The following is a 24,487-nucleotide window of genomic DNA, read 5'->3' as shown; positions in this document are numbered from 1 at the left end:
CTCTTATCTTTGGGTCGCAATTTGGACTTTCCTATTAGCCAGTCTATTCATAGTAGGCTATTCTAGTTTTCTTGTTTTAGTAGTGCTGTCCAACCTTTCTATCAGTGCGCGATTCCTCGTGTGATCGTCTGTTGTTTCCCCAACCAACCATAATAAGAAGTGTTATACGTTCACGTTCATCAAGCGACATAGTGTAGTTGAAGAACTACAAGCAATACGATAAACTCTTTTGTACTAAAGCGCACTGATAGAAAGGTTGGACAGCACTACTAAAACAAGAAAACTAGAATAGCTTACTATGAATAGACTGGCTAATAGGAAAGTCCAAACTGCGACCCAAAGATAAGAGCTTTATAATTGTTACTGTTATCAGGATTTCCCCGTTATCAATATATTAGGACCAAATTTGTAATCCTTGAGGATAACTAACTCATAATTCACTTCTGTACAACTGACAAGCATAATGTAGTATTTATCTGTAGTATTCGTTTGGTTGCAGTTTTGCTTTACTGGGGTTATGGCTACTAATAAAATGTAACCAAGTAAAACGTTTGAACACCCGCCATTTTGTACTGGATCAATCTTTTTGAGTGCGGTTTGCGGCATTAAACTCTGCTAGTTAAGCCCTTTAAAATGATGTGCATATTGACCTATGCTCCTATTTAAGATTTCCTTCTGACTCCTTGCGGGACGTCCCCATGATAATACAGAAAACTGATAGTTCCTTCAAAAAGTAGATTTTTAGGTGTAGTGTTGATGTACCAAATCTTTTTGATTTATCTGTTATCGTTCAGAAAATATTATACCTGTGCAGGACTTTATGTACACCCTGTATATAAAATCTTAGTTGTCTAAGTTTTTTTATGAAGGACAATGGTTTTCAGTGTCCCGTTTGGTTAGTAACGCTTATCTTGGTTTGGCAGCGTCAATGATTAAAGTTGATAAAATAATAATTCCGCACTAGTTAAAATTTGGAAAAAAAACATTTATTCAGGAAGAGAATATTTTTATTAATGATTTATTTACTTCAAGAAGTCATTTGAAAATGACAGTGTGAATTTTGAATCTATTTTGCATCTAATAAATGATAAGCCAGCAAACTACTTATAAATAATAATGGTTAAAACTAGTTAAAAGTAGATCTCGGTGAGCTGATTTTGAAAAAAACCATTTCCAAAATTGGCATAATATAGTATAATATAATAAAAATAGTAATAATGTACTGTCATATTATGTTAAATGAGTTTGTTATAACTTAAAATATTTAAGTTCATTTGTCTAAGACTTTAGACAGTCATTTAAAGCATTTAAGTATAAATAAATATATTTATTACATTTTATAACGTGCAAAGTGTAAGATTTTTTAAGGTTTTGACATTTTAAGAACACTGCCATTTTGTCACCAACTTGGGGTACATCAAAATATAAACCAAAATGTTAATTTTTTTAATTTCTTCTCTATATTAAGTAAATACGTTATTTTTCGGCATTAAATATTACAGAATATTATTATTCTGTATTCTGTCGAATTAGTAATATTCATATATATATTAGTAAAATAAATTAAATAGAAGCATATTTGTTCACTACACCATACATTAGATATATTGATTCCAATTTAATAATTTTGTGAAACCTGGACTAATAGAATAGAAATATATAATTAACAATAGTTATCGACCCTATGATGCAAGCCCGGAGCATGTAGACCAAGTAGACAAACATCGCAAAGTCAAATGGAATCTTAAGGTGAGTGCTTTAATACGAAGAGAATATCATTAATCAGACATCTCTGTAGAACACATATAACTTCTCTTACTTCGACCCTTCGTTTCACTTAGACCTGGTTAGTCTGATTACAGCTCCTCTTAATATTAATAGGCTATTAGCTTTGTTTATTACATCTTCACACATCGTACAAGTTAAATATCGAAATGGGTTCAAAACTTTATCAAAGACTTTAAACAGTTTTAAACAAAGATTAAACATAAATTTTCTATATTCTCCGTATTATCAGTATGATTCTTTATCTTCTAAGAAGACAGATTTGATATGGTGGCGTAAGACTTATCTACACTTAACCTAAACTTATATAATATTTTTAAGTGTAAAAGTTTAAATTTGACGTGTTTTTAAAAGTAAATATTTATACAGAAAACCCCACTATGTAAATTTAATCACTTGTTAAACCTAAAGCTACGTTTTCCTAGACGCGCATTATACAGCGCCGCGTATTATCCTGCGCCGCGCATTTTAACTGCGTCGGTAACCAAGCACTGGTTTGTACAGAATCAAGTGGAATTGTTTTCCTAGGCGCGTCACTGCGTCGGCGCGATATACGGCGCCGCGCTACGACGCCACACCACTGCTCCGAGAGCAGTCAGTCACCTTCATTGCGCCGCGCAACACCATGGAGACCATCGCGTCCAGTGCTAAATCGGCTAAGTTTTCCGAGGAAGAAGACGAACTTTTAGTGTTTGAAGTTCAAGAAAGACCTATATTGTTGAGTTTACAACAAAAAGAATACAAGAATGTGTTGAAGAAGGACAAGGAGTGGGAGTTAATAGGGAAGAAACTATCAAAGACAGGTAAGAAACATTTGTTTATAAGTTATAAATACAGTTACTGTATTATTAATTATTAAAAATTACAAACGAATGCAAAACATCTGGATTCTAAAAACTGGCATAATTTTAAGAATTCATCACCCGGAACTGTGGAGTTGTGTAGAAATGCGATTCTCATCATAAGAACAATGTTTTTCAAACTTCCCATGTTCGTTTAAACAGAATAAATCTAAACAAATGGGCCCGCATTAAATAATTCGAGTTTAAACATTGTACTTATTCAATTTTTCGTTTTAAAACACCCAAGTTGCACCTTTCTTTAACATCAGTTATCTTGTTTTTCTTTTCTTCTTGGCAGACAGTACAGTACTTAATCTTTGTTTATAGAACTGAGAATTGAAATACTCTGTGAATCTGCTCCTTACTTGAAACCCTTCACTTTCAGCGAAACCACCAACCCAGGCTATAGGTATCATGTTCTTTTCAGGCATCTCCCACTTAACATTGGCTACATCTTCAGAGTTAGGAGGATTACAGGCCAAAAAGTTCATCCCTTAACATGTTGTGAAGGCTACAACATACAAATATTACTAAGTCTATACGGTTTCTGGTTTCAAGTTGATAGGCGTGAAGAACTTTCTAAAAATTGAACACATAATGCCAAAAGCATTCTCCGTGATTCATCTACATCTGCTTAAAAAACGTAGTTTATATTGTCTTTTATACCTATCTTCTAGGGGCTGTTTGTGAGGGTAAGGTTTCATAACATGTCTGTCTAACCTGAACGCTTCATCCCCTACTATGACATGTGGAAGCTTCATATCCGCAGAAGGCAGTGTTTTTGGATGTGGGCATACGGCACCTTCATTGATAAGTTTGCCCATTTTTTATTTTTGGAATATTCCTGCATCTCCTTCTTTGCCATAAGCACCAACATCCACCATAAGGAAACTTACAGTTTGCATCGACTAATGCAAAAAGAACCGTTGAAAAGAAATTTTTAAAGTTGTAAAAAAGGCTACCGGAAGAATTAAGTGATTACTATTCTCACATGCTTCCCATCGATAGCGCCAACACAGTTTGGAAAATCCCATCCTCTCAAAAATCCCTCTGATTTCTTTTCCCAATCAATAGTTGTCGACTGAGGAAGATGATCTTTTTTCCAGTTTATTTTTCATTGAAAACTAAACACCTGAGGTATTAAACATGATATAGCAATTGGTGATATCCTGAACTGGAAAGCAAGTGATCTAAAAGACTCTCCTGTAGCCAAAAAATCTGGAACAAAAGAAAAACCCCACGCATTTAACAAAACAACATAAAAATCTAGGTAAACTTAGGTAACAATATATTACAGCCGTCGTGAGACAGATATACAGAAACTCTGTCAGCGGCTACAATAATTAGAGTTCAAGTTCCCAAATTCCTTATTTGTGACAGTAATTTTAAATACAATCATGCATTCCATGTGCTACAAAGCGCATAGTAGGTCTACATTACAATATCAAATTATATATATGCCGTCTACGTAAATTGAACTAAACAGTTCAAACATTTTCAGGGGGTGTATGCAGGAAGATATGGAAAAGTATTCGTGACAATTTTATTCTCAGTCGAGAAGAAAAACCATACTTTAAGTGGAAAGGCGGCTAAGAAGAAAAGGGCTGCATATTGGGGAAATGTTAAGCTTCCTGGACAGTATGGAAGAAGAGAGACAGTAACTAACATGCATTTAAAACATCAATATACATTATAAACACACTGATAGAGTCATTAATTTGATTTTCTTTGTATATATGCTAATGCAATATTGTAAACGTCGCGTCGGTAATTTTCAGGGGATTGACGAACGCAGGTGGCTACTGATAATACAATTGCGGAGTTAATCACTGCTACTGATAATGAAGATTTTGTACCTATCAGTTCACACTACATCTGGAGGGGAAAGTGATTGTGGACCAGATGAAGATTTGGAAGATGGACAGACTTTTGAGTTGGATGAAACAGCTCTACCTCCGCCCCAACAACAGGTGAAAAAGTCTTCACAAGAAGTGGGCAAGAAGACTAAAAAACCAAACTATACTTGTGAATATGTTAAAAGAAAGAATGGATGGACAAAAGAAATTATTTGAATGTGTAGAAAAAACTCATGACACCGCAGGTTCCTCCAATTCCCGAAGATGAAGTTGATTTGTTTTTTAAATCGATGGCAGGAACGGTGAAGAAATTCACACCTGAACAGATTGCCCAAGTGAAAGCGCAAGTTTTCAACATTGTCAATAAAATAGAACTAAGTAATTTGTCTTTCTGTGATCAATCGTTTACACAGACCCCTCATACTTCCCGTCCAACTTCTGCGTATTCATCTCACACATCAACAACCTGGGGAGAGGAAACTGACGATTCTTGGTTGATACAGCTATAAAGTTTACATTTATTTTGATTTTTGTATGTATTATGTGAAGTTGTATCCAGAATTTGTAATAAATACGCCCTTTTGAAAAAATGTGTGTTTGTTAACAACCTGTTTCACCTACCTCAATGTGACGGCAAGGGATTTTTTCACACGATTAAGAAGGCTGCAACGGTTACATCTTCACGTATGAGGTCAGTAATGTGTGAAAACTGTCCACGCGTAAGTCTAAAAATATTCATTAAATTTAACGTCATCAGTAAACAAATGTCTTTTAACTAAAATAGTGTAAGCTCCCTCGTGATCTCTTTCTTTGAACATTTCTCTGCATGATTCTCTGCTAGGTATTAACGTATGTAAAACTGCACAGTCTACTTCCATGTCTATAGCGGCTTCTTGAAGAAGAAGTCAAGCTGCGGTACGCACATGTATATAGTCCGACATGACTTGATGTTGGGACCAGACTGCTGCACTGCGCCCCGATATTGCGCGTCTAGGAAGACACTTAATTCCCGCGATCACAGAATGTCGACAACGCATTTGATGCGCGGCGCAGGAAAATACGCAGCGTTGTATAATGCGCGTCTAGGAAAAAGTCCCTTAAACCCATGATCAACTTACCTCCTTGTTAAAGTAATCCCCAGGTTAATAATGAAATTAACTTCTTGGTCATCTTACCACTCCTATAAACGTCGATCAACTCCTCATTAGCAAATAATGTTAAACTTAACCTTTTTGAAAACAACCAACAGGCCATCTTAACCCAAAAAAAATACCAGTTAGTATGCCTAACCTCTTTATTAACATATATTTCTACTCTGTATACAATTACCCGAAAAGGAATATGTCCACCACAACTGCATGTTTCTCATCCTTTTGTAGTCATCGGTTAATGGAAGTTTCAAACCTTTATGATCACGAAGGCCTAAACTTTAGACCCTTATCAATTAAATTATACTTCAACATTAACCCATTTGTAAATTTATTGTCCCTGTCAATGTGTTCGGTATGGTCACAACGATTACTGTGAAGGTCTATGTTACTTCGATGAAGACAATTTAATAATTTAAACGGTGAACAAATTCAACCTGAACGTCATTAATTAAGGGAACGTCATTCAATTTAGAGTTTTGGAAGTTGGAAGTCCTTGTTACACTACCGTTTGTTATAACTTTCGAAACTAGATTTGTAAGGAATATTACATGTGACAGGAAGTTGGAGCATGTTCTTACCTTTTCATTCAGACTCGTAACAATAATGAAACTAGTAATGTTAAAGAGTCTTCATACTGTAGGTATTGTTAGAATATTTCTTTGATTTTTTTATTTGTTTATGTGTTGTACCCAAGTCCGTCGCGAATTAAATGGAAGTAAAGATTTCCTGATAGTTTTGTACTTTTTGTAATAAAATTTAGTATACTATTTTGGATAAACATTTTGATTAATAGTTTTAGCTTATAAAAACACCTGATCAATAGGTGTTTACTTTCCTTTTTAAAGGATGGTTTAACCTACTTTATATTTACTATGCACTTTCAGAGGTTTTAGAAATACAAAGGAACTAACAATCAACTAATTAGCTAAGAAAAATAATAATAAACAGTAATACCATAATAAAAACCTTGTCATCAGCTATTTGGTAGAATATTGTTTAGAACTAAGAATTATTATTGAACAAGGAAAATAATTGTTATATTTAGGGGGCTTATCGCCTAGGGACGAAGAAATAGAGTTTATGTATCGTTTCTGCATTTCTTATATTCATTAGATTTGTATTAGTTGCAGAAATTGGTTTCTTAGTGAAAATTACATTTCAAGCAGTCTTTAGATATATTTACTTATGTTGAACGCATATGCAGATGATTTTTCAAGGATATCAGAAACATTTAAGAACTTTGGTGAATAACATCACACGATTATTTGTTTTTACGTATATGGTCTTCTTTATCTTAAAGAAGTGATTGTTTTGGCAACATAATTTTTGCTAGTAAAATTTTAAGTTATTTCATGGGTCAGGTTGTTTATGTTTTATTGGGAAAAAGAATGGTATATTAAAACGTAACATCGATTACATGTTACCTTCAATATAACGTTCTTTTTTCGTTGTTTAAAAAAGATTTAGAACTGTATAACATACTACGAATGTGTCATCCACGTCTACATTAATTATGAGTCGTATTATTGTACTATTAACTTTTTTCTGACATCCATATTTTAACTTTGGTCTGGAGAAACGTGAAAGTTTAAAGAAATACTTATGACCTCTTACAGAGCTCAGAAAAAATATAGGCTAAAGTAGAAAAGACGCGTTTTGAATTTTGTTGATCTTTTCAAATCCAGAAAAATATTGAGTCATAAATTTACGATATTTTTTGATTAATAATATTTGAAGTTTAGAGCAGTTTATAATTTGTTTATCTACTAGATTTTAAGGATACGACCCTTTTTTAAAGAGATTCTATTACCAAGTATTTTTGATGTGTAATCGTTAAGGAATAAATAAAGCACATAAGATAATTTAGATGATTAAAATTAACAGGATTCAAAAACTCCTGTCTTGGCTACCAGTCTTACTGATACATCTTCTTTTCTGAAACTGATTTTTGATGGTTAAAATAATCTGTTTTTCTATATAAAAAATCTCTCGTTCTGTCAACACCACAACCCAGTTATACTTACCTTGCTATATATTTCTTGAGTTAAGCCATAGATATTCTTATCTCACAAATCGTAATCGTAATCTTATTTTATGGCATATTTACCATCGACAAATGTCATTAGACAATCCGTTGACAAAGTTCTCTTATCCGAAATTTGTCTGCTTGCAGTAATGTATTCATGGCTTACTAAAAAATTAGAATTATTTGTTTTGGATAAATTATTACAATGTGAATAAAATGCCTAATGGGATGATTTCAGTAGGTTGCTATGAATTTTGTTAAAACTCATGTGCGCCTACGGTGTTACTAAATTTTAATTTTTAAAAACTACTAGAATAATTAATTTTTGAAACTAATATATAATATAAATGTTTGAAATAATTTTTAAAACATAGTATACGTTTAAATTAGTCTATATTACGACTTCCGCAGAAAATGTTTTACAAAAACGTGATTTTACACTAGGAATTAATTTACTTGCTCAAGAAAGCACTTTTGTTTCTTTAATGTTGCCAATCGTTTTATAAAGAGAGTAGTGATCTGGGGTACTTTCCTTCTATCCGATTGCTTCTGATTACCAGAGATAACATAAAAATGAAGTAATGAAATAATGTCTTAATTATCTCGTCATAAAAATATATCTGATTATTGTATACGATGTATCCTCGATATAACTCAAATTCTACTTTATCTTACGCTTCCAATTAGTCAGTGCAGCTCTCGGATTGAAGAAAACTGACTTTTTGCGATTATAATGTAGGGTTACATGGATTGGTGTTTTCATTCTTATTCGCAGACTGATGTGATATCTGCAAGGGTTTTGAAATTTGAGTGTCATTTGTGATTTCTTCTTCCTAAAAGTTATAACTGATATAAGAAGAATAGTAATTGAATTATTTAGGGGAATGGTTGAATGAGTGTGTTAGACCAATATGATTTCTCTTATAGCTTACCTGTATATTCTAGCAGTTTGTGATGGCAGGTGGGAGGGGAGGGCCTATGCTGTAAAGCTCTCTGCCATGTCTTATCCACAGAGGACATAATATTGTTACACATCCATCTAAAGCTATCTACTGTAACATATGCCTGATCAGCACTCCAGCTTAAATCAATGTAACATTTACTATTATTATTAAGTGTTCCTTTTTCTATTATAATATACTCCAGAAAATTATAATATTTAGTCATTGTAATTATTTGTATAAATACTATCTTATCATTAAAGCTTCTATAAATAAATTTTACATGAATACTTGTAAATCTTTTACATTTTCAGGTGACAGCTATGGTATCCTTTTTTTATATCCTATACCAAGTAAAATTGAATATAATTTAATGTATTAAAAACTTTTAGTTTACGTTAAAATGCAGTTTTATTTAACCATGCAAAACTGCCAATTATCGTAATATATTCAGTGCTTATTACTTATTTTATAGGTTTTGCTCAGATGTGATACATTTTGATGTTGTCGATGAAGTGACCAAGAGCAATCCCATCATGTTATCACACTGAAATATAAATAATTTTTGAGTGATGCAACACCTATAACATACAAATTAGGTAAATTTACCCTCAGACATTTTTATTGCTGGTCTGAGTTATAATGATAACTTGTTGTAAAATAAACAAGGCTAAACTGTCTATTATTTTACTTTATATTTATTTTACAGTTCAACATTTACAGAAGTAATACTTTTAAATAGTTATGGCAATGGAATGTATTATTAAAACTAAAATGTACACATCTAAACATTAAACAGTTCCCGATTTGTATAGGCAATATGTGTATGCGAGTGTTTAAAACGGATTTTAATTGCCATACGTTAACAAAATTGGTTTTTAAAGTTTCCAGGTGAAATATTCTGTTTGTATCTATTGTGTAATGTCACGTGGTGGATGTGCAGATGCATTATTAACATAGAGAGTTGATTTTGTTGGTTTATTATTGCAAGTTAGGCGTTTTATGTTTATTTTTTCAAAACCTTAATTCATCCAAACCACATTTTTTAGAGAAAAGATTTCTAGGAGTAGAGAGTTAAGATAGGATAGAATATTATTTCAGAGCAATGTTTGTTTTAGTATCATATGTTTCATGTACAATACGTATCGCAATTGATGCAACCATGCGAGACATTTTGCGTCATTTGCACCAGTGATTCCTCAGTTCTGCTTCGCATAGAAAGCTATTTTTGCGCTGAGGGATTATACCTGCGGTGAATTATATTTATAAGAAAAATGTATTTTTCAATTTTATAATAGTTAGGTCGAATTAAAGTGAAGCCTGACTACCGAAGGTTGTACTTACCTTGTTCCTAAAGAAACATATGACGTAAGAAAATATATTGTTTAGCTCGCTTTATATTTTAAACGTTACAGAGTGACTAAACCAAATTATACTGATTGAAAGGCGAGTTAAAAGTATAAATATTAAGAAAATAGTATCACACAACTCATCAAACTTCTACATTGCATAGCCCGAGACTAAAGTGCAAGAGTGATAAAGATCGTGTGGTGTGTCAACTTAACCCCCCCCCCTCGATACCGGGGACAAACTTGACTTCAACAAAAACAAATAAAACTTGTACCAAATTGGATTGTGAGATTTTAATTAATTAAGGACTCTCGGTTGATTTACGCCGCCCATTTTACAACTTCTTACGTTCCTGTAAGACATATAATCCTTTCACTAATTCCTTTCCTGGTTTAAAACTAAACCTAAAAGTGTTATAATCACATATCTAACTAGTTATCTGTTTCTTTAACTGTAATTCATTTGTTTTAATTTTATTTACTATTGTGTATTAGTTCATTCTAATAAAGCTGAATATGTGTCATTGATAAGTGATATAAACTTTTCCATAATTTGAATTAATAAAAGTTGTATTTTCTAATGCATATTTTTGGCTATATTGGTAACAATGGAGTGTCCATAAATAAATAATAAATACCAGATATCAAATATCAGTGAAACAATAACTATGGCACGTTAGTTGGTTGTCCTTTATAAATCATACAAACATTTAGTTGCCTAAACTGAATGGATAAGTATTTTTAACTAAACTCTAGATATCATTCTTGCAATTCGTCAATTAAAGGACTTTAAATAATTGTATAACACCTTTTTTAAGTATTAAATAAAATGCGAGATTTTTATCTTCAGCAGTCAATTGTTTATCTGCCATCATCTGTTTTACAGCTTTGAATGAACATATGAAAAAATAACATTGTTATTAAATTGTCCCTAGTATTTTGACTTTACTAGCACCAACACAATTATTGTAGAAAAGTATCTACAAAATTATTGTTGCAGAATATTGACTGATGATATCATTGAATGCGTCCTTATGTTGTAGAGTACCTGGATTTTACACAATAGGCTATAGTTAGGTTTAAGTAAACGGAGATGTGTGACACTTATTTTTCGAAATAAATATATAAAATATAAGTCCTGTATTTTTTGTGTGTAGCCCGTAATGTTTTCGCTATATATTTCTTTAAAGTTATTATAACATTTATGTTATTATTATTATTATTTAGTTATATATATTTTATATATATATATAGTTATACATGTTTAGTTATTATTAATAGCATTGTTACAAATTATACTGCTGATATTTACATGATATGCTACAAACATATTTACTCTATTAAATATGTTGTTTTTATTTCTATGGCGAATAATATATGGTTAAAAATAACAATCAGGGTCCTCCTTGTCTTTTCCCCACTTGGCGTACTTCCTCTTCTTCAACATGGCACGGAAGTCCATACCACTAGAATCTGCAATCATCAATTCAAACATCACTTTGTGTTCTTGCATTGTAATTATTTGGAAACAATTTTTTCTTTCTTTTAATTATAAAACTGTGTTTCATTACCCTTTGATTTCAGCCCTTTTGTTGTATATAGTTTATATCTATATTTCCTCACGGTTGTTAATAAAAAAATATGTCCTCTCAATATTATTAAATATTGAAATAAATACTAGAAGAAAAATAAATTTTATTTTTTAAACTAGAAATCTACAATTTGTTTTTTTTTTATAAAATAGTATTGTTTAAAAATATTATAACGTAGAAATATATGTGATAGATTAATAAAAGAGTTTGCCAATCGAAATTTACTTGTCTAAAAGACTGAAGGCTTATTTAAACCAACTGTAGGCGTTAAAAGAACAAAGTTGGGATTGAATTCGCTAGGGAACAGCTTTAGAAGCGAGGGAGGCAAATAGTGAATTGATCAACAAACGGCTTTCTGTATTTCAAAGCTAATTGTTAAACATACCCTGTGATGGTGACCAGAAAGTGTTAGGGCGACGCATGTTTGAACTGCTAATGATTCAAACACTAAACAGCCCTGTGTAGCTCAAAGAGACCCGAGGCATCAGTCTGAAGCCTGTGATCTGCAGTGCAGTAGGCTGTGTAAGCCTGACCAAGGTCTGCCTGCACGTGTCAGCTACAGCATCAGTAGGCCTTGGCGTCTGCAGCAAACAACTCGTGACGTGAGAACCAGAGGGTTCTATCTGAGTATTTGAAAAAATGTTCAGGAGACTATTTTTAATGTTGCATCCTCTTTCTACCCCATACAAATTAAATATATCTAGTTATAACTGGATGGAATAGGAATATGAACTCATACTTAGCACAAATATAATTTATTTATACAAAAATTACAAAACAGTTTGTATATATTTGTGTTCTTAAAAATGTTTACACTTAGATAGAACCTTATGGCTTTGTATAATATTTTTCTTTTGAGTTCTCTATAGTTCTATTTAAAAAAACGCATTTGTAGTATTCAACATCGACAGAAGGCATCCACTTGTACATGCTTTTTAAGTCAATAACCTTATCAGTTGACACAGAAGGCCTGGGTTTTGTTACCATTGGGTGCGGAAACCCGTGGGATGACACATTTCCTGTTGGTTTCTTTTTGAGGATTGCGGCGTGATTCCATTCATTTTCACCATGGCTCAACTTAGAAAAGACATGAAATAAGTTTATTTTTATAAAATTTTAGCTGAGTTACTTTAGTGTATGGAACAGTTTTGTAATCCATGCTTTTGGCCACTGTTTGAAAATAAGTCGTTTTTCATCGTCTGTACGACATGATATGGATTTCTTTTGTTTGCTGACAGAAGAACTCTCAGTAGAGATAGGGGTGACCAAACCTCGGATAAAGCCAAAACCTTTTCTATATTTGAGTGTATATTGTCTACCTCCTGAATGCAGTAGCCAGGTGTAGAATATTTCAAAATTATGGACTGAATTCTGTCGTTATCTTGAAGGAAAGATGCTACAGCAGAAGAAATTAATGAGTTTTCGGTTTTGTGGCACACAACTATCACTCCAACAGATAATGTCTTTTGCTCCTGGATAAAGAGGACTTATTTTCTGCAAAAGTTTAACCACTGCGCTAGCGATATCATTTCCCACACGACCACACAAACCCTCATGCCATATTGCACAAAACCCATGCTTATTAGTACCATCTGACGCATGGGCTGTTAGATTGTAAGTATTAAGCTTACGTTTATAGAAAAAACAGCTATCATTGGCTCGAGGCAAAGAGGATGACGTTTTGAAGGTCAAATCAAATTGCTAAGGTTTTTCTCTCTTTGTCTAACTTTTTCCCATGATGTCTTTTTTCAACAATGTGCGTTTCATACATTTTGTTAAGCTCTGTCGTCAATCTGTTTTTCTTTTTCGCCATTGAAAATTCTTTGCACAGATCACACCTGTCAGATTTTGGAGCGAGAAAGTCTATTTTGTACTCGTAATTAAAATTCATTCTATACATAGATTCCTTTAACACCAAGCTGTTCTCTTTGCAATTTTGCACATAGAGTTGGAACAATTTAGATAAATTAAGAGTACCACATAAATATTCCTTTTTAGTTGATGCCCTGCAGTAGTGTGACTCAACACGAGGGAAAGATTCTATATGTTTTCTAATCACATCTTTGTCAGACTGTTTGATTCTGTCCTTAGTTTTTTTTACCTCTTTCATCACGTTATGGTGTGTTTTAACATTTTGTCTTTCTTGAAATACACATTGCAGACTGTCTTTTGGCTTATACCCAAAGTAAAAAAAAAACTTTTGCACACTCTTGTCTTTTTTTCATTTTTTACAAAAAAAAAAAAAAAAAAAAAAAAAAAAAAAACCAAAAGGAATGCATTCTTTTTCCTTGTTGAATTTGTAGCTATGTTTTGAGTGGAACTACATTGGGAGTTTTGTGTTAAGAAGTGTTTTTTCTCATTCTCATCAAGGGTGTAGTAACTTATCATTATAAAATCCCTATCATCCTTTGATATTTTAGAAAAACACATTTGTATTTGCATCTGCAGTCCTTATGCTCAATTGTTTTACTTGGAATTGTTTTTATCCGTAGTGCTTATGTATTCCTCTCCCACGTTGGCGTTTGATTTTACGAATATTCTTCTTCCAATTTTCAGGATTCTCTTCCTTTTTCTGGTCAACTTTCTTCTTTTCATGGGGGTTAGCTCTTCGGACTCATTTTCTGATTATGACCCAAGCAAATATTCAGACCCACTACTGTCTTCTGAATCATATTCAGTTTCTGAATACTCCATTTCACTTTATAGTGCACTAAATAACTGTAATAGATCACTTATGAGTCAAATAATATGAAACATAACCTCAAAATACCTTGCTGTGTGAATATAGCAACAGTAACAACAACATCAGCTGCTGTCCACTAAGTAAGCATCAGATAGAACCATATGGTTTCTCAGTGCTGCCAGCTTTTTCCCACATAGAAACTAAATTGCCCTACTGATAATTTCCAAGATTATACATGATTTGTAATAAAATGCACTGCTAACTGTTAGATAATGTGCAATAACATGCAATGTGCTGATAAAATAAAAAAATTCAAAAAAACCAGATAGAACCCTCTGGTTCTCATGTCACGAACTGATTAAGTCCATGTACTCGTATCAGAGTACAGACAACTCAAGTCAATCTGAAAATCTATTGTGCAACCATTATATTTCATATCTAAAACTTATGTTTCAGTTTATTTTTCACGAAAAATTAAATTAGAAAATTCATACAATAATATGATATTTTATTAAGTTGTAAGATCAAGTTTGGCTTCCTAATATTGTGCTTAGTTAAAGTTTGTAAGTAAAGTTAATTTTGTCTAACAATAATTAGTAAAATAATGTAATTTGTTTCTGTTATTTGTTTTTATTGTGTATCTCCACCTCATTCCTGGTTCATTCCTATATACATGCGATAAAATTTCCTTAAATCGTAAAGAACTATTCAGCAATGCGCAGTTTATGTGTTACCTGATGTATTGTGTTCCTGAAGAGGGAAATGTATTTAAGTCTGTGTTTTCATAGTGGAGGCAACTCAATCAATCCAGAAATGTATTTGTGCAACCATTATTTGTTATATCTAAATCCTATATTACATCAGTTAATTTTCACCAAAAATTAAATTAGAAACATTCATACTATAATATGCTATTTTATCAAGATTTAAGGCCAAGTTTCCCTCACCTTAATATGGTGATAAATAAGGTTTGGGAATAAAAATTACTATTTTTGAATTATTATGAGTTAAATAATATAATTTGTGCCTGTTTCTTGTGTTTTTATCGATTGTGACCATCTTGTTACTGGTTCTCGCCTATCACACGCAACAGTATTAATACAGAATTATTCCGCAAGGTGTAATGTTACCTGATATATTGCAGTTCATCACTTAGTTACTGGTTCTCGCCTATCACACTCAACAGTATTAATACAGAATTATTCTGCAAGGTGCAATTTTACCTGATACATTGTAGTTCATCACTTAGTTACTGGTTCTCGCCTATCACACTCAACAGAATTAATACAGAATTATTCTGCAAGGTGCAATGTTACCTGATACATTGTATTTCATCACTTAGTTACTGGTTCTCGCCTATCACACGCAACAGTATTAATACAGAATTATTCTGCAAGGTGCAATGTTACCTGATACATTGTAGTTCATCACTTAGTTACTGGTTCTCGCCTATCACACGCAACAGTATTAATACAGAATTATTCTGCAAGGTGCAATGTTACCTGATACATTGTAGTTCATCACTTAGTTACTGGTTCTCGCCTATCACACGCAACAGTATTAATACAGAATTATTCTGCAAGGTGCAATGTTACCTGATACATTGTAGTTCATCACTTAGTTACTGGTTCTCGCCTATCACACGCAACAGTATTAATACAGAATTATTCTGCAAGGTGCAATGTTACCTGATACATTGTAGTTCATCACTTAGTTACTGGTCTCGCCTATCACACTCAACAGTATTAATACAGAATTATTCTGCAAGGTGCAATGTTACCTGATACATTGTAGTTCATCACTTAGTTACTGGTTCTCGCCTATCACACGCAACAGTATTAATACAGAATTATTCCGCAAGGTACAATGTTACCTGATATATTGTAGTCTTGAATAGGATAATTTGGTTTATAATTCCATTTGTGGTTGAATTTTTTATTTTCAAATATAGAGAAGCAATTTAACAGTGACTTTATATCTGAAATCCGATATTTTTTTTTAATTCATATGTTTAATAGGAAATTCTATTTATTTAGGGAAAGGACTCTATTGAAATTTGATTCTTTATACTATAATCTTTTTGTATTAGCTATAATAAATCTACTCCTTAATCTTTTTTGGGAAATGAAATATATATCTTAAACTGCAAAATTGCTATATTAATTTGTAGAAAAATTAGGTATAATCTATTAAAATCGTTATATTAATGTGTTTTCCCCTCAACCGCAACAAGGTAGTGGTTTGCATAATCGTAGAGGTTCATACAAAAAGTATATTATGTAATAACTCATATAAAATTTTCAATAATCAGGAATTGTTTAAATTTGAAGGGTTTTATGAGTGACATCAAGTGATATTTATAATACGAAATTTAAAAACTAAAAAATAATACACATTTTTCGGTAAGGTTTATGGTTAAAATTATGTATAATTTTTTATTTTTTTGTTTTGGGTGTAAGAATTAGGGTTAAAACCATTTTAAGAAAAGTTCACAATTAGGATTCTCCTTGTAGCTATCGCATTTTTGAGACCCAGGAGAATTTGAGAGATCCAGTATATAGTGTACTGTTTTTATATTATTCCATATTTACCTCGTTTCCTCGCAGGTTACATTAATATTCTTGTTAATAAAAAACTTAGCTTCAAACGTAGTGTACCCTCGTAAAAAATTAGAAATAGATAAACGAGAATGGTAGTACCGGTAATTTTACATAAAGTACCAACTAATGTTTTAATACACATAGTTTCTTCCAAACGGGCACCTAATTTGTTATAAAACCATAGCGTAATCAAAGACAAAAGCAAATTTAGAAAGAATTACGAATATTTGTATTAAGAGATAATATGGTATACAGTTTCAATATGAAAATCATAAAGTATTCTGAGGATGATTTATGAGGATGGAAGAAGAATTAGACCCTTAAGGGTACGTATTAATACGTATTTCATTTAGTTGTATATCATGTAGTGTGGTGTCCAACGAAACTCCCATTTTTATTTAAGACTTTTATGTAAATAATGGGTTTTTGTTCATGTAATAACGGGAATGTCACTGATTTTTGAAAGCCCGTGTCTGCGAGGTGCATGCACTTGGCGGTCGTGTGCCGCATGTAAAGGCGGAGGAAGATACGGACAATCAGAGGCCGTGATTGGGTTAGCGGAGGCTGAGGGTCAGGCAGGGTCGTGTTTGACTCATTAGCCGAGTAAACACCGTCTGTCCCGCCCGCCCCGGCCCAGCCCGGCCTGTCTCTGACTACAGATTAGTCGCCTTTGTTTCAAACAGCGATGTAAAACCTTTGGCGACACAGTAAATCCACCGTTTGATCACGAAGCAGCGCTTTTCTTGGCCTCGGTGTGGATTTTCGTCCCGTAGATTCACAACGAACAATCGTGCATTTATCGGAAATCTCATTAAATAGGTAGGTAAAACTACTAATAAGGGCAGTGTCGGATTTGTGCTAAGAAACTTTTTATATTTTCCACAAAGTAAGTACAAAATTGTGGAAAACCGTGGTTGTGTATAAAGTAAATTTGAATTAAAATTACACAACAGAATTTGAACAATGTTACTGAACTATTCATGCTTCTCGTTTTTCAAGTAATGTTATTCAGTCGGTATCGACTATATGTAGTCATTTTGTACATGTATTAAAAACTGAAACTTGAGTTGAAAACGTTAAATTAAAACGTGAACGTTAAAAAAATAAAGTCTATCATAATAACTTAAATATGTCTAGCAAGTTAAATTGGGAATTTATGAAATTGGTAGCGATGACTCTGACAAAATTTATATTGGACAAACAAAAAGAACAATAAAAACACGATTCAAAGAGCATTATCCCACACAAAGTATGGAAGAGTTGAAAAATCTGCTGTAGCCAAGCACTGCATCGAATCAGGACACAGAAAATCAATTAAAAATCAATAGAAAAAGTAACAAAACCAATGAACTTAAAGCTTGAGAAACACTACAAATAAACATAAATAAAGAAAAACTCATAAACAATGAAGCCTCAAGGCTCTATTGAAAATTTCAGTCTTTTTCTCAATTTATTCAAAAATTATACTGTAATCATATATAATTTTTCATACTGGCTGAAATATTGCCAAACTTTTTGTATTTGCATCTTTACACCATATGGTATTTTAATATTGTAATAAAAATAATGTAAATTATCTATTTGTGGAGTCGCCTGTTGATGAAACTTTTAGTTCTGAAAGGTCTTGTCTAAAAAATAAATAATTTGGAAAAGTATTGTATTTATTTACATTTATTAGTATTTATAAGTTTTTTCCAATTCTTCCTAGAATTTTCAATGTCCAGCAAAGTTTAAAATGAAATGTAAATACATATTATTTGTTAAGTAATGAACACATTAAATTAAAACTACAAAGTCTACTACATTTAACGTTTTTATAATATTAACACAATACCTTGCCCATCTTATACAATATGTACGAGTATACGTTATACTATATTTGGTAGAATCTGGCAGAACTGGAGAGAGCGATGCCAGACGATCTTGGAACGTGTCAGGCAGGAAATTATGAGCGGAGAATTCATTAGAGTAACCTCGCAAGTTTAATCACTGCCTCTGCCGCAAGAGTGCAGCACTGATGTATTGTGTTCCTTCACCTTCCTTATAGCGCGCATTCAGATCATTGTATAATTAGTTGTTTATCACACCAACTTCGTATCCAGAATTAATTACTAAATTGTGTTGTGAATGCTTTTTAAAATATTTATAACTATACTTCGAAACCAGTTACGGGACATTATAAAATAAATTATTGTGAAATTGTAAGGTTTTGAAAGTTTAAAAACATCTCAGATTAACATAATTAATTATTGACAAGCTAACAATACATAACCACATTAAGGGATAATCTGATAAAAACTTGTTAAACTACTAATTTATTATTAAATAATTTCACAGTCCAAAGTTTTTGGTGGAATTTTAAAATCAAAGAGGACTTATACGACCAAATTATGACCAACACAAAATAAGAAACCAAAACATAATTCTTCGTTTAAAGTTTATTTTTTACCAATTGCTATGATAACGGGAGTTTTGACATTTGGCACTGTTGTATATTACAAAATAGCAAAACATGTATCGAGGATAGAACCTATCCTCTTCATCCGGTGCCAAAAAATATTAAGGCATTGGGTTAAGGCAAGGCGAAATTAAATTAAAAACTTATCAATGTAGCGATTAACTCACCTATGTGTAGCTTGATAACAGAAGAAGTTGAACGTAAAAATGTTTCTTGACACTTGAAAAAGAGGACAGATTCCAATTCTCGAAGGGTTTTATTTTCGTAACAATTTTGAATTATTGGTAAAAACACCTTAAAGTTACGCCTTTTCCGTTTAATGATTAATACGAGGTATAATAGCTATTAAATAACGGGACTGATATTGTAAAAAAAATTATTTTCATTTTAAACATAATTACTTATTGTCACCTTCAATATACACCCCTTCTCTATCCCTGCAACGCTCCATGCGAATTTTTCATTGTTGGAAACAATGCTGAAAGTCATCTTCTGTCAACTCTTTCAGGAGTCTTGCCGCTTTTTCTTGAACAGCTTCTACGGATTCAAATCTTGTACCTTTCAATGCAGATTTCACCTTAGGGAAAAGATAAAAGTCGCATGGTGCTAGGTCTGGCGAGTAAGGTGGATGTTCTAACACTGGGATGCTGTACTTGGTCAGAAACCGCTTGACAGATATCGCGGAATGAGCTGGCGCATTGTCTTGGTGCAAAATCCATGATTTGTCCTTCCACATTTCGGGTCTTTTTTTCTTACTCTTTCACGTAGTTTATTAAGTACCTCAAGATAGTAATATTGATTAATTGTTTGACCTTCAGGAACCCAGTGAAGGTACACAATCCCACGAATGTCGAAAAAAAAACAATCATCATTGCTTTAAATTTTGACTTGATCATTCTTGCTTTTTTGGCTCTCGGTGAAGTTGAGGTCTTCAAATGCATGGATTGGCGCGTCGTTTCCGGATCATAAGTAAAAAAACCACGATTCATCACATGTTATTATTCTTTCCAATAAATTTGGGTCATTTTCAATGGCATTCAAAGTGTCAGTACAAACATTTTTACGAGCTGCTTGTTGATCAATCGTAAGAATTTTTGGTACCATTTTTGCACACCTTTTCGCATGTTCAAATTGTCATGTAAAATTTGCCGTACACACTCTTTATCAATGCCTACTACAGATTCAGCAACTGCACGAATGCTTAATCGTCGGTCAGACCGAATCAAATTAGCAACTTTTCGACATTGTCTTCAGTTTTTGATGTTGAAGGACGAACTGGCCGCGAATCATCTTCCACGTCTCGTCGACCATCTTGAAAACGCTTAAACCTTTCAAAAACACGATTCCGCGATAAACATTCACTGACATACACTTCTTTTAGTAAATTATAGGTTTCGGTAGCGGTTTTTCCAAGTTTAACGTGAAATTTAATAACATTCGTAGCTCTATTATTACGCTAACCATTTTTCCAGCAAAACAAAATAACAACACTTACATAAATGAAGGTTATGACACAACGATGTTGTTTACAGAAACGATACTAACTGCATTCTGAAGAGGAAGTCTCAAACTACACAGCTGTTGGTCATTGTTGGTTGGCGCATGCGCACTCGTTCCACTACAGCGTCAGTCCCGTTATTTAATATCCATACCTCGTATAAAACTATTCTGTGCCGAAATTCACCAATATTCAGGTAATATTCAGGGCATCCTCCTCTTCAATATTTTTTTAGGGAGAGTTGAGCAATACGAGTACGGGCATGTTCAGATTTTACCATCGCAAAATGACCTTTAACAATCGTATACATATTGCTTCGAAAATCTCTAAAGAGGCCCAGAATTCTATAAAGAGGCGTAATTTTGGGCTCAGCGCTCAATGTGTTGTTGATATATCCTCCTATAGATTATAATGTGTTTGAATAAATATGGTATACTTGTAGCATTCAAGAACTAACTATAAAAATCATAAAATATAAGTTATAAACCTACCGGCAAATATTCGATCGTTGTGTTAATAAGTAGTAGGGTGTTTGGCGATGTATTTTACACGTATAAAATATTGTGTTTGACATTTTGCAACAATAATACCCACATAATCCTTTAAAAAAGACTGTAATAGGTAGAATACAATTTAGTGTGAACACTCAAAATGTGTTTATTTATGAGAAATACTATTATTAAAATGGATTACTATAGTTTTAACAATTAAGCCATATTATCTTTGCTCTTTAGAAATAGGAAACAATATTTTAAGTGAGAGTTAATATTATTTTTATATAATACATTTTCAAACGCCAGCCTCAGCGGGAGAACCATGGAGCCTTCACACATTAAGGAAGGAGGGGGGTACTATTGTTAGACGTAAACCCAAATGACAAAAAGCACTTTTGTACAAATTGTTAGTTTGGCATTTTCTTTCTTAATTTCGAATTTATCTATTCCTCCACTGCAATTTTCTTTTATGTTGTGCTGTCAAAATCGATGATTTTTGTTATTAGTTTGAGTTAATTACAACTAAAACATGTTGTTGTTGTTGGTTGTTCAGGAGTCTGGAAATGTGACATTAGGTTCCCGGCCAGTATCTATGAGAAATAGTCCTCATTGTTTTTCGTGTCGCTGAAGTGTTTCCTGACCTTCTATTTCTTCTTCGAGGATTTAAAGAATAGTAAATAACAGATTTGGTCCATCAAGGTTCCTAGCAGCCTCTTTGATTTCATTTGCCTGGTCGCAGTCTTCTTTAAACGCTTCTTTAAGTGACGAGTAACATGCTACGTCGAGAGGCAGAAAGCAGTGTGTGGGCAAGGAAACTATGGCGACTCCATTGGTTTTACATGGAGGCTTTCTCTCTATAGTTGTTGAACTATTGTGATTGTCTAGTATTAATAGTATTTTATTATGGACACTAGATTTATTATAATAAATGAAATATTTTAGCTAAGTTGACTTTCGTATGTTCAACCTTTGGTTGAAAGTTTATAAATTATGATAAACGTCGAGGTGTGAAATGGCCAACAGCACTTATGACACACATAATCATAATTAGTTTTAATCCGCTTCCAACGTATCTTACTCTAGTTTTCTCTTTATAGACAACATAGTGCCAAGTCCTTGAACTGTCGAGATTCCAATTGGTCTGCATAGAATAATTGGTCTTCTGAATATTGAATTTTCTATAAACATGTTCTAAACTATCAAATACACTTTCAGCATTTTAACGCGTATGGAAGTAGCTCTGTTGATGCTATTAGCTTTGGGCTTTTTAGTGGCGAGAGTCCGAAATTTGTTTTAAGAAACCGTAAATCCAGTCTCGGCTTACTATACGCTTATTTTATAGAAACCTGTGAGTTACATTATTTGTCTCTTTGAACACGTAAGCTAATCTTCGTATTGCAAGAACAGAAAATACATATAAATAAATCTGTAATTTATCATTAAACAAAGAACACCCATTCAGAAGCATGCTGCGGCTGTGAATGCATCGGAAAGGTCGAAAAAACGTATTAAGAAAACTGGCTACGCCATCATCGATTCCCTACATTCATGGCACCGAATGAAAAGTAACCATCGATGTATAAGGTACTGAGCAGTAAAATATAAAATATTTAGAAGGTATGATCACCAATACTCAAGTAAACAAAATATAACAAGATATATTTTGCGATAAGATCTAGTACTAACGAGGTACACGGACAGGTTGATGTATGCGCAACATAGCACATCTGCTTCGTGCTCGTTTTAAGTCATGCTGTCTTCATTGAATCAGAAATTACCATAATACTATTAATTTTATTCTGATACTAAGAATCTCCTCTTGTTGCTCTTTTGCGTCCTAACATAGATTTCATCTGTGCACATATTTGCTAGTGCTCTGGCGGTGTACTAAATGAAACGTTAAATACCTTGTTAGTTGAATTTATTGATGTTCCACTATCATGGTTTTCAACGATTATTTTTGTTTGACCGTCCAGATTTGTTAGACCTAGTTTTTTTTTTTTTTTTAATAAAAAATAAATAATAAATGGGGTTGCTTTGTCGGTAGCCAATACTGTTACTCGATTGCGATATATCAGCATTATTTGCAAAGCACGATAGCAGTAAATTGCCTATGGCTCTTGACAGAAATGTTGAAATTAAAGCAATACTGCATTACACTAAAAGTAAAAACGCGTGGGAATTATAGCAGTATCTAAATACATTGAGTTGAAAACTGTAAGAATTAAAAGAAATAGATCTTGAAAACTGTTGGCTCACCGAAACTACCAACTCGGTAATGAGAAGTTTTGTATTTTAGTTCACTATAACGCCACTAGATTGCAGCTCAATTTAGAAACTAAACAAAAATGGCTGAATTCACAATCTACAGGGTAATCCCACACAGAACACCGCACTACCAGAAGTCTCCCATTCCCCCCTATGTTTACACAACTTTTCAACAAACTCTTCGTTTCTTATCAAATTTAATTTGATAAGGGGACCATTAAATTATGTAATTAACAGATCAGAAAATATAAGCATCACAATAAAAAAATATGCATCACATCTCCAATTTTTCAAAGTGAGAACACTTTGATCAACGCTGTTGTTAAGTCTTCGTTTCGTACCTTTTTATATTCGTGGGTTATTCAGCCCATAGGGAAAACTATGAACTCCATTACGATTTTTCCATGAATTAAAATCACGTACGGAGAAGAAAGCGTATAACACAAACCGTAGGAGTTGAAAAATATTTGAGCAGTGTCAACTAAATATTTATGCGATGTTTGCATGAAGCCGTACCTATGATACCATACTTTTTTTATTTGTAAAAATCTCCTCTGTCAAATTCTGTTTGTATCGGCGTGTCTAGAAATCACTGTCGCATCCCCTTTTCCAGTCAAGGACTAACTCTCATTCAGAATATGATTGTTGGCTGGGAAAAATAAACTGAAAACTTACTGAAAACTGCAAATTTATTATCGCTTCTATTTAAGATATTAAAGGATAAATTGTTTGTTTAAAAAAAACCTTATTATACGATAGAAATACATCAATGAGTTTTATCAAAGGAGTACTATTAGCCCTATTGGTATGGAATGTTTACAAATATATACAGGTTTTTTACAGGTATGATTATCAAGTTCCATGTCTATACTATCAGCTAATTCAACCTGATGAAGACAGATTAGTTTATGGGTGTCAACTGCCACCTGCGTTTTGTCTAACTG

The sequence above is a fragment of the Homalodisca vitripennis genome, chromosome 3 (assembly GCF_021130785.1).
Source record: "Homalodisca vitripennis isolate AUS2020 chromosome 3, UT_GWSS_2.1, whole genome shotgun sequence".
NCBI lineage: Eukaryota > Metazoa > Arthropoda > Insecta > Hemiptera > Cicadellidae > Homalodisca > Homalodisca vitripennis.
Note: the sequence above shows the minus strand (reverse complement) of the source record.